We start from the raw sequence: 15,091 nt of genomic DNA, 5'->3' as shown, positions 1-15,091 counted from the left end.
CTCTTCAAATATTTTCTCAGTCCCTTTCTTTTTCTCTTCTTCTTCTGGGACCCCTGTAATTCGAATGCTGGTGTGTTTAATGTTGTCCCAGAGGTCTCTGAGACTGTCCTCAATTCTTTTCATTCTTTTTTCTTTATTCTGCTCTGTAGTAGCTGTTTCCACTATTTTATCTTCCAGGTCACTTATCTGGTCTTCTGCCTCAGTTATTCTGCTATTGATTCCTTCTAGAGAATTTTTAATTTCATTTATTGTGTTGTTCATCATTGTTTGTTTGCTCTTTAGTTCTTCTAGGTCCTTGTTAAATGTTTCTTGTGTTTTCTCAATTCTATTTCCAAGATTGTGGATCATCTTTACTATCATTACTCTGAATTGTTTTTCAGGTAGACTGCCTATTTCCTATTCATTTGTTTGGTCTGGTGGGGTTTTACCTTGCTTCTTCATCTGCTGTGTGTTTCTCTGTCTTCTCATTTTGCTTAACTTACTGGGTTTGGGATCTCCTTTTTGAAGGCTGCATGTTTGTAGTTCCCATTGTTTTTGATGTCTGCCCCCAGTGGGTAAGGTTGGTTCAGTGGGTTGTGTAGGCTTCCTGGTGGAGGGGACTGGTACCTGTGTTCTGGTGGATGAGGCAGGATCTTGTCTTTCTGATAGGCAGGACCGTGTCCTGTGGTGTGTTTTGGGGTGTCTGTGGCCTTATTACGATTTTAGGCAGCCTCTCTGCTAATGGGTGAGGTTGTGTTCCTGTCTTGTTAGTTGTTTGGCATAGGGTGTCCAGCACTGTAGCTTGCTGGTCGTTGAGTGGAGCTGGGTCTTGGCGTTGAGACAGAGATCTCTGGGAGAGCTCTCGCCGATTGATATTACATGGGGCTGGGAGGTCTCTGGTGGTCCAATGTCCTGAACTCGGCTCTCCCATGCCAGAGGCTCAGGCCTGACACCCGGCCGGAGCACTAAGACTGTGTCAGCCACACGGCCAGGTACGTGGGGAGTTTCTTGCCTTTTGCAAAGTCTGAAGTCTTCTGCCAGTGTTCAGTAGGTGTTCTGTAGGAGTTCTTCCACATGTAGATGTATTTGTGATGTATTTGTGGAAAGGAAGGTGATCTCCACTTCTTACTCCTCCTCCATCTTGAAGGTCCTCCTGTATTGATTTCTGTAGCTGTATAGTATGTCTTAAAGTTTGAGGAACCAAGCTATACAATTTTATTTATTTTTATTGAAGTATATTTGATTTACGATGTTGTGTTAGTTTCTGGTGTACAACAAAGTGATATATATCTTCCATGAGACCTCATTTCTCAAGAGCTGCCTTCCCTCTGATGTAGGTGAAGAGAGGAAGTCTTTTTTTTTTAATATCAGTTATTTTTTTATTGAAGTATATTTAATTTGCAATATTGTATTAGTTTCAAGTGTACAGCAAAGTGATTCAGTTTTCCATATACATATTCTTTTTCTGATTGTTTTGTAGTTTATTACAAGATATTAAACATAGTTTATTACAAGATATTAAATATAGTTCCTTGTGCTATACAGTAGGACCTTATTTATCTATTTTATATGTAGCAGTGTGTATATGTTAATCCCAAACTCCTAATCTATCCCTCCCCTACCCCTTTCCCTTTTGTGACCATAAGTTTTTTTTCTATGTCTGTGAGTCTGTTTCTCTTTTGTAAATAAGTTCATTTGTATCATTTTTTAGATTCCACATATAAGTGATATCATATGATATTTATCTTTCTCTGACTTACTTCACTTAGTATGATAATCACTAGGTCCATCCATGTTGTTGCAAATGGTCATTTCATTGTTTTTTATGGCTGAGTGATATTCCATTGTGTATATATATATATATATATATATATATATATATATATATATGCACACCACATATTCTGTATTCATTCACCTGCTGATGGACATTTAGGTTGCTTCCATGTCTTGGCTATTGTAAATAGTGCTGCTATGCATATTGGGGTGCATGTATCTTTTCCAATTAGAGTTTTTTCTGAAGATATTCCCAGGAGTAGGATTGTTGGGTCATATGGTAGTTCTATTTTTAGTTTTTTAAGGAACCTCCATACTGTTTTCCATTGTGGCTGTACCAATTTATATTCCCACCAACAGTGTAGGAGAGTTCCCTTTTCTCCACACCCTCTCCAGCATTTATTATTTGTAGACTTTTTGATGATGGCCACTCTGACCAGTGTGAGGTGATACCTCATTGTAGTTTTGATTTGCATCTGTCTAATAATTAGCGATGTTGAGCATCTGTTCATGTGCCTGTTGGACATCTGGATGTCTTCTTTGGAGAAATGGCTATTTAGATCTTCTGCCCATTTATTGATTGGGTTGTTTTGTTGTTGTTATTAAGTTGTATGAGCTGTTTGTATATTTTGGATATTAAGCCCTGTTGGTCACATCATTTGCAAATATTTTCTCTCGGTCCGTAAGCTGTCTTTTTGTTTTGTTTAGGTTTCCTTTGCTGTGCAATAGCTTATAAGTTCGATTAGGTCCCATTTGTTTATTTTTGCTTTTATTTCTATTTCCTTGGGAGACTGACCTAAGAAAACATTGCTATCATTTATGTGAGAGAATGTTTTGCCTATGTTCTCTTCTAGGAGTTTTATGGTGTCATGTTTTAAACTTACATCTTTAAGCCATTTTGAGTTTATTTTTGTATATGGTGTGAGGGAGTGTTCTAACTTCATTGATTTACATGCGGCTGTCCAGCTTTCCCAACACCACTTGCTGAAGAGACTGTCATTTTCCATTGTATATTCTTGACTCCTTTGTCAAAGATTAATTGACCATATGTGTGTAGATTTATTTCTGGGCTCTCTGTTCTGTTTCATTGATCCATGTGATGGTTTGGGGCCAATATCACACTGTTTTGATTACTATAGCTTTGTAGTATTATCTGAAGTCTGGGAAAGTATGCCTCAGCTTTATTCTTTTTCCTCAGGATTTCTTTGGCACTTCTGGGTCTTCTATGGTTCCATATAAAATTTAGGATTATTTGTTTTAGTTCTGTGAAAAATGCCATGGATGATTTGATAGGGATCGAGTTAAATCTGTAGGTTGCTTTGGGTAGTGTGGCCATTTAAAAAATATTAATTCTTCCAATCCAAGAGCATGGGATATCTTTCCATTTCTTTGAATTATCTTCAGTTTCCTTTATCAGTGTTTTATAGTTCTCATCATATAAGTCTTTAACCCCTTGGTCAGGCTTATTCCTACATATTTTATTTTTTGATGCAATTTTAAAAGGGATTTTTAAATTAACTTTCCCTCTCTGAATTTCATTCTTAGTGTAAATAAATGCAGCCGATTTCTGTATGTTAATCTTGTATCCTGCTATCTTACTGAATTTGTTTATCAATTCTAGTAGTTTTTGTGTGGAGTCTTTAGGGTCAAACGTTATTTTTTTTGAAAAATTTCTTTGGCTATTCTAGTTTCTTTGCCATTCCATATGAGTTTTAGAATAAGCTGTCCACATCAACAAAAAGTTCTTCTGGAATTTGTATTGGAATTGTATTAAACTTGTAGGTTAATTTGTGGTGAACTAACATGTTTACTGTTTTGAGACTTCCAACTCACAAGGTTTACATCTGCATTTTTCAAGGTATTCTTTGCTTTCTTTCATGAGTTTTGTAGTTTTCAGCATACAGAACCTATACATGTTTTGTTAGATTTATATGTCAGTATTTCTTTCTCTCTGTTTTTGGGGGGTCTATTGTATTTGTATTAAATTTGAGGTTCTAATTGTTCATGCTAGTATATAACAAATAAGCTGATACTGTGAATTGACTTTGAATTCTGCTCTGTCAGTGAACTCATTTATTGTTCTAGGAGGGTTTTGTTTTTTGTAGATTCCTTGTGATTTTCTTAAAATCATCCTTATTCACAGGTAATATGATTATTTCTTTCTTTCTAATATATATGCCTTTTTTTCTTGCCTTATTGCACTAGCTAGACTTCAATACCATGTTGACTAGGAGTGAGGAGAGTAGACATCCCAGTCTTGTTTCTGATCTTAGAAGAAATACATTCATTTTTTCATCATTAAGTATGATGTTAGCTGTACATTTTTTGTAGTTGCTTTTTATTGGGTTGAGAATGTTACCTTCTATTTCTAGTTCACCAAAAATTTGTATCATGATTAAATGCTGAACTGTGAAAAGCTTTTTCTGTACCACTTGGTAAGATCATGTCGTTTTTCTTCTTTAGATTGTTAATATAGTGCATAACATTGATTGTTATTTGAAAATTGAGCCTGTCTTCTTGCATTACCAGGATAAGACGCACTTGGTCATGGTGAGATAGATAGGCAGGTAGATGGATGGGTGGGTGAGTGGATGGATGGATAGACAGGTAGGTAGGTAGAAAGGAAGGAACGTAGAAAGGAAGGAAGGTACAAAGGAAGGAAGGAAGGAAGAAAGGAAGAGCTGGATTTAATTCGGTAATACCTCATTGAAAATTTTTGCACCTATGTTCATGAGGGATATTGGGCTGTGGTTTTCTTCTAATCTCTTTTCTGGTTCTGATATCAGAGTAATTAAGTAATCAAATAACAAGATGGGAAATATTCCTTCCTATTCTATTTTTTTGGAAGAGATTATAAGGAATTTGTGCTATTTCTTCTTTAAATGATTAGTAGAATTTGCCAGTGAAACCATTTGGGCCTGGAGAGTTCTTTTACAGGAGGTTGTTAACTATGAATTCAATTTCTTTAGTACTTATCAAGTTATTCAGGTTGTCTATTTCATCTTGGGTGAGTTTTTATAATTTGTGGATTTCAAAGAAACAGTCCATTTCATCAGGATTGGTTGACTTTCTGTGTGTAGAGTTGTTTTTAGTATTTCCTTTTTGTCCTCTGCAGGTCTGTAGTGAAATCTTTTTCATCCCTGGGTAATTTGTTGTAGGGTGACCAACCATCCCAGATTGCTCAGGAATGGGGGATTTCCTGGGATGCAGGACTTTCAGTGCTAAAACTAAAAGAGAGTGGTTACTCTCCTCTTTCTTCTCCGTCTCCTTTGTCAGTCTTGCTACAAGCTTGTCGACTGAAAAAAATGTACAACCTAAAAGTTGAAAATTATGTCTTATACAATGGATTTACTGAGGACTTAAAGCAGAGAGACAGCCTCTCAGATAGCTCTGAGGGACTATTCCGAAGTGGTAAGGGAGGAGCCAGGTATATAGAAGTTTTTGCCAAAAAAAAAAAAACCCAGGTAGTCAGAACATCAAAAGATTACTGCTAATTAAAGAAAACCAGACATCTCAAGTTAATGAACTTAATACCTTTCTATGTATGGGAAGATGCAAGAGTCTGGATTTATTGTAATTATTCCTTTGATATGCACCTTAACCATCTAGGGCCAGTATCCTGTTTTCCTCCATCCTGAGTCCCCTCGGGGCACACTACTGGGGGTGGCTGCAGTGGCTGATGGCTTGATGGCCTCAACATCCTTTGTTTACTGATATGGCAGGTGACAGGCTTTGTCCACAAGTTTATCAATATTTATCAAAACCAGCTGTTTATTGATTTTTTTTCCTGTTTTCAGTTCAGTTAACTTCTACTTTTATCTTTCTTTATGCTTGCTTGGGGTTTATTTTGCTCTTGTTTTTCTAGTTCCTTAAGATGGGAGTTGAGATTATTAATCTGAAACACTTATTTTCTAATATAAGCATTTAATGCCATAAATTTCCCTTTAAGCACTGCCTTAGTGGCATTCCACAAATCTTAATATGTTCTATTTTCATTTTCATACAGTTCAAAATATTTTCTTTGAGACTTATTTTTTGACACATGTATTATTTAGCAGTGTGTTTGATTTTTTTCAAACGTTTGGGAATTTTCCTGTTCTTTTGTTATTGATTTCTGTTTTAATTCCATTATGATTAGAGTACATAATTGTATGACTTGAATTATTTTGGTTAGGGTTTGTTTTATGATCCAGGACATGATCTATCCTGGTAAATGTTCCAAGTGCACTTAAAAAGATATCTAAGCTCCAGTGTCTGCCTACCACTGAGCTAGCAATGAGACATCAGGTAAATCGCCCCATCTCACATGGCCCTCTGTTTTCATGTCTGTAAAATGATAAGAGTGAATTAGATAATCCCTAAAAGTTCCCCTCTGTCTTTAATATGTACCCCTCATGTCCATGAGTAAACAGGAATTAGACAACTTCCATTTGCCACGAGTAACAAAACAATTTTATTTTATCTGCTCCTGAATGAATGGACATAGAAAACACAACCTGCTTGTAAAGCCCTGTCTTTAATTACCCAGAAGTCATGGGTAATTTGAGGAAGTGCATACAAGAAAAACTCTGTCCTAAAAGGCAATTTCCACAGCCTTAATTATATTAAGGAGGGCGTATGAACCTGTCAGTTTTTCCTCAACTTGAAAAGATAGTGCAAGTTCCTCAATCTCTTGCCAGTCAACCTAGTGGTACAATTTCTATTTTATTCTGGGATCTATTCTGTTCTGGGATCACAGAAATGATTCAACAACCTCCTTGTAAAGCAACCAGCGCCTAGCCTTTTATCTCTTCCTGCCCCATCTTAAATAGTCATTTCACCGCTATCACATCCATGAAGCCTAAGATTAAATAAAAGCAGAAAGGATGGGATTTCAGAAATATATCCCAGAACATCTCCATGAGTAGAAAACTGAAGAAATCAGAGAAGTGAGAATGAAATGGAGGGCATCAGCTCCAGGGGGAAGCTTATGAATCCTCGTCCCCATAACATGAACCTCAGAGGCAGGGTTTTATGTATCTTGTATCTCCCCATATGCCATTTTTGAGCATTCATGGTGCCTTGAAAAAAGCAGGCATTAAGAGTTTTAGAATAGAAGGGACACTCACTTATCAAACATCATCTGAAATCAAGAAACAGATCTCTGCCTGAAAACGTTCAGTAGAGAGAGCTTACAACCAGGACTCTGACATGGTGGAACGCTTAACCTCAGGCACACACCATGGCAGGGGCCAGCAGAGGGCAGCATCATGGCAGGAATATGGAGGCAGGTCTGGAGTATATGGATGAGGCCAGTGAAAACTGCTAACAGAAAACCATTGTGCTCTGCTCTTGGAAGAGCTTAATCATGAGCTGGAGCTTCACAAAATAATCAAGGTGGGAAATTTCTTGAAGTTAAAATTTTAAAAAGCTTTTTATTATGAAAATTTTCACACACATACACACATGCAGAAGTAGAGAGAAAAATATAGTGAATCCATGTATCCATTCTCCAGATTCATCATTTATCAGTATTCTGCCACACTTCCTTACCTATACCTATTTTCTTTCTTATGTTAGAGACAGTTGGAGTTTAAAATTCTAGGATGCATGTTCTTTATTTTTTTAAATAAGTTTATTTTTGTCTGCACTGTGTCTTCGTTGCTGTGCACAGGCTTTCTCTAGTTGCGGTGAACGGGGGCTACTCTTAGTCGTGGTGCATGGGCTTCTCATTGCATTGGCTTCTCCTGTTGCGGAGCACGGGCTCTAGGTGCACAGGCTTCAGTAGTTGTGGCGCATGGGCTTAGTTGCTCCGCGGCATGTGGGATCTTCCCGGACCAGGGCTGGAACCTGTGTCCCCTGAATTGGCAAGCGGATTCTTAACCACTGTGCCACCAGGGAAGCCCGGATGTATGTTCTTTAAAGGTGAAATTCTGTGGGTAGTCCAGTCTTGGTACAGTCCCACATTGCCACTGAGGACCAAGGTTTCTATCCTTCTGCCCTGACACTCGTAGGTTGTAGGCTAATCCTCAGGATGGCAAGATGGCTGCTCCACCTCTAGGAATCGTGTCAACATTCCAGGCAGGAAGAAGATCCAGGTTAAGAGATACATGCTAAAGGGCCACTTTTTGCATTAGAGATGAAGACAGGATACCGGGGGAACAGTAAAATTTGAGGTCCAAAAATAAGCTTTACAAACCACATAAGAAATAAGGGAGAATACAAAGAAGTCCAACTCAGAAAAAATGCATTTATTGAGTACTTCTTACAGCTCCAAATGAGACCAAGCCTTTATACAAATTATCTCATTAAATCTTCACAGCAATCCAATTGAGTAGGTGAAATAATTTTACAGATGATGAAATGAGACCTTGAGAAACTTAATAGCTTTCTCAAGGCTACAGAGCTGATAAATGGTGGCTCCAAAGCCATCTCCTTTTGCTGTTCTCATTTCCTTATTACTGATCTTCTCAGAGTTACAGTAAATGTCACTCACTGAAAAATCTGTAATCTTCACCATCAAAAGCCACTGTTGTATACGTATGATTCCAAACCCAGGATCACAGAAGTGCACATTCTTCATGTGTCCATTGCAGAGTACTGCCCACCAGGCTGCAGGCCTGGCTGTGCCTGCACCACAGGGGCCTCTGGGTGAGGGTCTGTGCTACCTCTGGGCCGAGGTCCCTGTGCCCAGGCTCAGATGCATCTGCTTAAAGAAATGGAGTCAAAACCTCCATAAAGCTATTGTTTTTCTGTTCTTTCCAATAAAAGAAAATGCATGTAGCTCCACCAGGTCTCAAAGTGACCTTCTGTCAAGGGCCTCTGAACTGTCTTCAAAGAAGGGAAGGTATTGGTTTGTGCATAGCTCTTGGGATGGTTTAATCATGAACTGCACATAAAAGCAAAGATAAGAGATTTGATGAAGTCCTAAATTCTTTTTTAACTTTTTATTATGAAAGTTGTCAAAAGTACACAAAAGAGGAGAGAATAATATAATGAACCCATGTGCTCATCCCCTGATTCGACCATTATTCACTTTCTGTGCCACTTGCTTCATCTGTTCCTTTTTATCTGTCTTCTTTTTTGGTGAATATTTTTTCAAGCCAATTCCCATGGTCAGGTCATTTTGCCCCTAAATCTTTCCATGTATATCTCTAATAAGTAGGCATTTTCTTATATAAACACAAAACCATTTTCACAACCAGTGGTATTAACACCCACTCTATGTTCAAATTTTCTAATTGTCTCAAAAATATCTTTTAAGAGTTGGTTTCTTTAAAACAGGATCTAGACAAAATCGAGTCACTGCTTTTGACTGTTATGTTGCTTAAATCTCTTCTAACCTAGAGTAGTGTTAACATCAGAACAACGCCGACAAGGTCTTCAACTTCTTGGGTTCCTCAAACACCTCTCCCTCACCTCCGGGCCTTTGCACTTACTGTGCTTTCTGCCTGAAAGATGTCCCCAGGCCCCACACATCACCTGGAAATCTCCTGCTTGTCCAGCTTTCAGATCAGATGTTTTTCCTTCTATGGAGTGGACCCCTACCAGAGCTTCTCTTATTAAATGCAGACTCTGATTTAACAGTTCTGGGGCGGGGTATGAGATTCTGCATTGCTAGCAAGCTCCGTGGTTATATCAATGCTGCTGGTCTGAGGACCATACTTGGAGTAGCGAGGGACTAGATTATTCCCCACTTACTCTATCACAGCACTTATCACACTGTATCGTAATGGCCCCTTTGAATATCTGTCTTCCCTCTAGACCAGGGGTTGGCAAACTACTGGAGCTGTAGGAACACAGCCATATCCTTTCATCTAGGTCTCATATGTGGCTGCTTTTAAGCTATAACACAAAATTGAGTAGTTGTGAGAGAGGCAGTATGTCCCACAAAGCCTAAAATACTTACCTTCTGGCCCTTCGTGGAAAAACTTTGCTGACCTTGCTCTAGACTGCAGTGCAGGAATGATGGTTTTTTCACTAGAGCATCACAGAACCTAGTCCAGGGCTTTGTATATAATGGGTACTCCACAAGTAGTCATTAGATGATGAATAATGATAGTAGCTGACAGTAATTGAGAGCTTACCACATGCCAGGAACTACTAAATGCTTTACGTGCACCATCTTGTTTAATTTCCACAATAACCCTATGTAGGGGGTAGAGTGTTCTCACATTTCAGATGAAGAAACGGAGGGTTAGAGGTCCCTATCCTGCCAGGTTTAAAGTACTAACAAACTCATGTAATCTGACTACTACACTTTAAAGAAATGATTGAAAAAGGTGGCTACGGAAAGCCAGGCAAAGCTATTTATCCTGGGCCCATTTGGGGAAGCCTGGGTCATTGTCTCTGTAAAAGTGGCTACCAAAGGGACTGGCTAAAAATTCAAAACATTCTTAGTGGTTACATCCAAATATTCTAGGTCAGTTGAATATATACACAAACACATAAAAGCGCCTTCTTTGTAATAAATACTATCCAATTATAAAGGGCCCTAGCAACTCTTCTAAGAGCCCAAAGCAAAATCTGCATTTAAGAGACTAGCACTGTAAGATCAAAAACTACTTGGGGGCTCCTTTTCCTTGGTAGCTCTTTCCTCCCCACAACCCACCCCAAAACCTCCCCCAGTATAGCACATTCCCTAGCCCTAAGCCCCTGCAGGCATTTAATGAGAGACAGCCTAGAGGGAAGGATTAAACAGATAAAATCTGTTAACCTTGAGAACCTTTATCTACAACTGTATTACCTAGCACCAGGATTTCCATCATATAGAGAGGTGGCAACTAATTTAACCTTTATATTATTATTTTGTTTAAAGTCAGTGGGTTGAAGTGACTTAGCCAGTGTTTCATGGGCATAGTAATAATTCTAGGAATAGAGTATACATGTCTTGTGTCCCAATGTAGTAAGAAAGAAATTGAAAGAGAGACAGAAAGAATGAGAGAGAAAGAGAGAGAATCACAGAGAATGGAGGGTGAAGGGGAGAAGAACATGTACGAGACAGATAATAGCCTGCCAGTGAAGCTGAGCCAGCCCGGAAGCAGTGGTGAGAACTAGGGGGGAAACAAACTTTGCTTATGATCCTAATTTGTATATTTTTTTATTATTTTTTATTTTTTTGCCGTACGCGGGCCTCTCACTGTTGTGGCCTCTCCCGTTGCGGAGCACAGGCTCCGGACGCATAGGCTCAGCGGCCATGGCTCACGGGCCCAGCCGCTCCGTGGCACGTGGGATCTTCCCGGACCGGGGCATGAACCCGTGTCCCCTGCATCGGCAGGCAGACTCTCAACCACTGCACCACCAGGGAAGCCCCTAATTTGTATATTTTAAATTTTATTTTATTTTTCATAATTTGTATATTAATAGATATATGTGTTAAGACTTTTTGAATCTTATTAAAAAAACTGGAGTACACATTAAAGAAACTCGAGTCGTATTGATTATAATCATTGAAGAAACTTTAATGTAAAAAAATTAGTCCTATTCTTAATCCCAACTCATTCTAAAAGGCCAGCATCACTCTGATATCAAAACCCAGAGAGATTTCAATTTTCAAAAACTAAGGCTATTAAAACATCCTATATGTTCAACGAGTTAGGTAGACACATGGAAGAAATAAATGACCCAAATTGAACTTTTATACAAAAAAACCAATAATGTCTAAGGTGAAAAAAAAACTGGATAGAATTAATGGCATATTAGACATTTCAGAAGAAAAGATTAGTGAACTTAAACACAACAGTAGAACCTACCAAATGAAATAGAGAAAAATGAATTTTAAAAATGAGCTGTGAGGAAGCCTAAAGTATCCAATAAACACATAATTAAAGTCAAAAGGTAGAAATTGTCAGATTGATTGGGAAAAGTAAGATGCAACTATATGCTACCTATAAAAAACATTTATTCACTATAAAGACATAAATAAGTTAAAAGTAAAACGATTGAAAATGTATATCATATTGTACTAATGAAAAGAAAGCTGGGGCTTCCCTGGTGGCGCAGTGGTTGAGAGTCCGCCTGCCGATGCAGGGGTGCGGGTTCGTGCCCCGGTCCGGGAGGATCCCGCATGCCGCGGAGCGGCTGGGCCCGTGGGCCGTGGCCGCTGGGCCTGCGCGTCCGGAGCCTGTGCTCCGCAACGGGAGAGGCCACGACAGTGAGAGGCCCGCGTACCGCAAAAAAAAAAAGAAAAAAAAAAAAAGAAAGCTGAAGTGATTAGATTAATATCAGTAACATTCAGAGAAAAGCATATTACCAGTGGTAAAGAAGGTCATTTCATAATGATGAAGAGATCAATTCATCAAGAGGGCATAACCATAATAAAGGTTTATTCATCAAATTAGAACTTCAAGGAGAAATAGACAAATCCATAACTATAGTCAGAGATCTTAAAGCCCCTTTCTCAATACCTAGTAGAACAAATAGAGATAAAAATCAGTAAAAATAGAAAAGACTTGAACAACATAGTCAACCAACTTGACCTGACTGACGCTCCACCCAACAATAACAGTATTCACACCCTTTTCAAGTGCACAAGGACAATTTACCACACTAGACCAAATTCTGGGCCATAAGATACATCTCAGTAAATTTAAAAGGATTCAAGTCATATAAAGAGTGCTCTCTGACCACAGTAAAATTAAATTACCAATATCTCTGAAAAATCTCCAATTATTTGAACATTAAATAACATGAATACTTCTAAATAATCCATGAGTCAGAGAAGAAATCAAAAGGGAAGTTAGAAAGTATTTTGAACTGAACAAAAATGAAAGTACAGCGTATCCAAATTTGGGGAATGCTACAAAAGCATTACTTAGGGGGAAATTTATAGCTTTAAATGCCTAAAGTAGAAAAGAATAAAGGTATCTTACCAGTGGCCTGTTTTCAGCTTAAACTAGGGAAAAAAATAGAAGAAATGAAACAATAAAGATTGAAATAAAAAAATCAGTGAAATAGGTAATAGAAGCACAATAGAGAAAATCTGTAAAACTAAAAGCTAATCCTATGATATGATCAATAAAACTGATAAACCCCTAGCCAGACTGATCAGGAAAAGAAAACACAAATTACCAATATCAAGAATGAGAATGGCTATTTCACTATACATTCTACAGATAGTAAACAAATAGTAAGGAAATATAATTCACAACTCTATGATAATGAACTTGATAATTGAGATAAAATGGAGCAACACCAAACCCACGCAAAAAGAAATAGACAAACTGAATAGCTCTATATCTATTAAAAAGAAAAAAAGAAAAGAAAAACTTGACTTGTTAAATACCTTCCCAAAAAGAAAACCCCAGGCTCAGATGGCTTCACTGAATATTTAAGTTCTACTGAATATTTAAGGAATGTTTAAGGAAGTTCTACTTGATATTTAATGAAGAAATAATATCAATACTACACAAACTCTTCCATAAAAGTGAAGAGGAAGGAATACATCCCAACTCATTCTACAAGGTCAGCATTACCCTGATACCAAAACCCAGAGAGATTACCATTTTTTAAAAATACACAGATCAAGATCTCTCATGAACATACATGCAAACATTCTAAACAAAATTTTATCAAACTGAATCCAACAGTATATAAAAAGTGCAATACAGCATGACCAAATAGAATTCATTCCATGTATGTAAGATTGGCTTAACACTGGAAAATTCATTGATGTAATTCAGCCTATTAAACTTTTACAAGAGTTGTTAAAAAGAAAAAACATGATCATTTTAATAGATGCAGAGAAAGCACTGACAAAGTCCAACATTCATTTCTATTTTTTAAAAAAACCCTCAGCAAACTGGAAATAGAAGGGAACTTTCTCAGCCAGATACTACTAATCTAGAAAAACAATGTTAACATCATACTTAATGGTGAAAGACTGGATGTTTTTCTCCTAAGATCTAGAACAAAGATGTCTGCTCTCACCCAGTCTATTCAACATTGTACTGGGGGTTCTAGTCAGTACCACAAGGAAGGAATAGGAAATAAAAGTCATCCAGATTGGAAAGAGAGAATTAAAATTGTCTTCATAGACAACATTGGGTACAACTGTTTAGAAAATCTGTTGGAATCTATTTTTAAAAGCTACTAGAATTAATAAGTGAATTTAGCAAGGTTGTAGTATATAAGATCCACATTAGAAATCAGTAATATTTTGATTTACTAGCAAGGAACATTCAAAAATTGGAATTTAAAAAATTATGATAGTATCAAACATGAAATACCTAGGAGTAAATCTTACAGATATTAAAAAACATATGCATTGAAATCTATAAAATTAGCTGTGGAAATGAATAAGTCAAGTGAATAAGTCAGTAAGTCAAATGAATAGAGATATATGCTTTGTTCATGGGTTGAAAGACTAAAAGTTGTTAAGATTTCAGTCCTCCCCAAATTGTTCTTTAGATTCAATGCAATTCCTATTCACATCCCAGCAGGGTTTTTTTGTTGTTGAAATTCACAAGCTGATTTTAAACTTGATATGGTAGCAAGCAAATGTCCTAGACTAGCCAAAAATAACTTTGAAAAAGACAAGTTTGGAAGGCTAATACTACCTGATTTCAAGACTTATTATAAAGCTACAATAATCAAGACAATAAGCTATTAGTATAAATATTAGAAAAATAAATGAAAGGCAGAGAATAGAGTTCAGAAATAGGCCCACACATATATGGATAATTGTGTTTTGAAAAAGTTGCAAAGACAATTCAGTGGAGAATGGATAATCTTTTCAACAAATGATACTGGAACAATTGGATATCCATAAACCAAAATATAGAACTCCTGTCCAATCCTCCACCATATACAAAGATTAAGTCAAAATGGATTACAGACCCAAATACAAAAACCAAAACTGTAAAAATTTCTAGAAGAAAACATAGGAGAAAATCTTTGTGACTTTGATTTAGACAAAGCTTTCATGGATATGATACCAAAAGCATAGTCCATAAAAGCAAAAATTGGTAAATTGCACTTCATCTAAGTTAAAAACTTCTTTTCTTTGGAAGACATTGTTAAGAGAACAAAAAGACTACTGAAAGACTGAGAAAAAAATATTTGCAAAGCATATATTTGATAAAAGGCTTATATCCAGGATATATAAAGAACTCTCAAAACTCAAAAATAAGAAAACAACCCAATTTTTTAATGGGAAAAGGAGTTGAATAGACACATCACCAAAGAAGATATACAGATGGCAAATAAGCACATGAAAAGACCTTCAACATCATCAGTCATTAGGGAAATACCAATTAAAACCTCAAGGAAACCCTACTACACATGATTAGAATGGCTGAAATTAAACAGTATGACCATACCAAATGTTGGCAAGGATGCAGAGAAACTGGAATTCTCA

Source organism: Monodon monoceros, unplaced genomic scaffold (genome assembly GCF_005190385.1).
Source record: "Monodon monoceros isolate NGI ecotype Baffin Bay Population unplaced genomic scaffold, NGI_Narwhal_1 Super_Scaffold_21, whole genome shotgun sequence".
Lineage (NCBI taxonomy): Eukaryota > Metazoa > Chordata > Mammalia > Artiodactyla > Monodontidae > Monodon > Monodon monoceros.
Note: the sequence above shows the minus strand (reverse complement) of the source record.